The sequence below is a fragment of the Vombatus ursinus genome, unplaced genomic scaffold, assembly GCF_900497805.2.
Source record: "Vombatus ursinus unplaced genomic scaffold, bare-nosed wombat genome assembly UNPS02014780.1, whole genome shotgun sequence".
Classification (NCBI taxonomy): Eukaryota; Metazoa; Chordata; class Mammalia; order Diprotodontia; family Vombatidae; genus Vombatus; species Vombatus ursinus.
In genome coordinates this window covers 2,729,961-2,732,443 of record NW_020954558.1, presented here as the reverse complement: position 1 = coordinate 2,732,443, position 2,483 = coordinate 2,729,961, and the positions used below count along the sequence as shown (strand labels likewise).

General features: G+C 41.7%; 1 protein-coding gene across 2 annotated transcripts in view; it reads left to right on the top strand.

Annotated features, from left to right (window-relative positions):
- The first annotated feature begins 278 nt into the window (after positions 1-278).
- Positions 279-2,483, top strand: part of LOC114046004 (ecto-ADP-ribosyltransferase 5-like) — a 10,921-nt gene continuing 8,716 nt past the window's right edge. Inside the window, exons 1-2 of one of the 2 annotated variants that reach the window (XM_027866222.1) lie at positions 279-547; positions 2,247-2,410. The gene's annotated coding sequence lies outside the window, so the exon portion shown is untranslated. The remainder of the gene's footprint in view (positions 548-2,246; positions 2,411-2,483) is intronic. The other variant, XM_027866221.1, reaches the window with a different exon arrangement.

The window sequence follows — 2,483 nt, the reverse complement described above, 5'->3', positions numbered from 1 at the left end:
ATTTTATGTCCATATAGATCCTTTTCCTCTTTCTTTTGATTTCTTTGGGGTCTAGGCCTGATAGAGATATAGCTGGATCAAAGGGTTTGCTAACCCTACTCTGTATCTCAAAATCCCTATATATGTATGTTCTCACAAATCCTCTTAATCAATAAACACTTGTTAGTTGGCACCTACTATGTGCCAGACATTGTGTAAATGCTGGGGATACAAAAAGAAGCAAAAGGACAAACAACAAAACAAGAATCTGGAGGGGTGGGAGAGCATGTGGAGATGGAGGGGAAGAGGAAGTGCAAAGGGCATAAGGAGCAGAAGTTTGAGATAAGAACTTGGATGCAGATGATTCTTCTTTCTGATTCAAACTCACCTCATCACCCTCTTTCCCAATGCCCACAACCCCTTGCTTTTCCTGCTCAACAATGACTTGGGGAATAGGGTGGGGAAGTGGTTTTATCTCCTTCCTATTAAAGTCAGAGCATTGCCCAAAGCCAGCTCAATAGCTGACAGAGAGAGGGGACAACACCAAGAAGAAAACACAGGATAAAAGGTAAAGGAAACAGAAAGGAATTCATATGTATGTGAGTTGTGAATGTACACAAAGGTAGACTTGCTTGGTTGTGTCAGTGAGAAAACCATAGGATTACAGAAAACGACTTGTCAGGGATCATGGGGTCGTAAATTTAGGGCTAGAAGGGACCATCTAGTCCAGCTCCATTATTTTACAGATGAGGAAACAAGCCCAGAGATAATACTTTACTTGCCCCAGGTCACATGAGTAATAAGTGACAAAGACAGGCATTGATCCCAGGTCTTTTGACTCCAAAGACAAAAAAAAAATTTTCTTTGGTAGGAGGAATGGGACAGAGTTTGAAGAGGTTTTAAATGGGGTAAAATAGAAAGAGTCAGGGTTTGAATCCAAGCTCTGCACTTAGTACCTGGGTTATTGTTCAATCATTTTCAGTTGTGTCTGACTCTTTGTAACCCCTTTTGAGGTTTTCTTGGCAAACAGACTAATTTGCCATTTCCTTCTCCAGCTCTTTGACAGATGAGGAAACTGAGGCAAACAGGGTTAAGTGACTTGCCCACAGTCACACAGCTACTAAGTGTCTGAAGTCAGATTTGAACTCAGGAAGATGAGTCTTACCTCATATTTGAGTAGCCTAGACATATAATTTAACTTGACTAGGCCTCAGTTTCCCCAACTATAAAATAAGAGGGTTAGACTAAACATCTAGGGTCTCTTTGACTCTCGATCCATGATTTATGATCTTTAAGTGACTTAGAGGGATGCGTGAAGTTTCTGTGAGTTTGGGAGGTATGGGTGCCTGTTGATGAGTTAGGGGAATAAAGGTAAACAAATGAGTTTGGGAGGTGTTAAGATATGCTATTTAGTGGGTTTAAGTTGCAGTGTGATCCAATGGAAAGAGCACTGGCCCTGGAGTCAGAAGGACTTGAGTTCAAATCTGTATTACCTTAAACAAAGTATCTAATCTTTCTAGGTCTGTTTCCTCATCTGAAAAAAAGGAGTTGAATAAGATGACCTCTAAGGTCCCTTCTGCTTTAAATTTAAGAGCATATTAAAGTGCGGTGGGAGTTGGGGGAGAAAGGTTCTATGAAAGTATGGGAGGGTTAAGGGTGTGTGAAGATGAGAGTCGGATGAGAAGTTGAATGAGTAAGTTCAGGGATGAGGTTGGATATAATTGAATTTGGATAATGAAGGTAGGTGTGAGCTTGTGGAAGGACTGTATCCAAAAGAAAGAAGGTGAAATAGTCCATTGCCTTCTGATCTGGTCAGCGTCATATGGAGAGTACTGTGTGCTATTCTGGATACCACATTCTAGGCATCCCCTCCCTTCTGTGTAGCTCAGTACACAGCAGTATCGTTAATGAAAAAGACCAGATCAAACATAGGCTAGTCTAGAACTTCAGCTTAGAATGGTCAGTTTGGGGCTGATTTTGAAGGGGAACTGTCTCTTTCTAATCATTAGTAGTTTTCTACCTCCCAAAGGTAGCAAAGACATTTAGAACTAGATTAGAGGGTATTTAGGATTTCTCTTGCCCATGAGGAGACAGGGGCAGAAGAGGAAGTAAGTCTCAAACAACGTCTTTTCTGAGCCCCTGGCCTTCCTCATGTAACCACCTGGCTACATAGCTGGTGGGAGGTATTGATGAATTAACCATGATAATTATGATGATGCTATTCTCACACCTGACACTCCAGTTGACTTCCCCTTACCTTTACCCAGGCTATCTTCATGCCTGGAATGCACTCCCTCCTCACCACTGCCTGTTAGAACCCCTGGTTCCTCTCAAAGCTCTGCTGACGTGCCATCCATCCCTCCTTCTGCAATATATCTTTCTTGATCCCCATTTGGGATCACAACCCACAGTTTAAGAAGCGCTACTTAAGGTATCTTGTATCTATCTTGTATCTATCTATGTATCTTTCTATCTGGTATCTATTGACCTATATATGTTTGTCC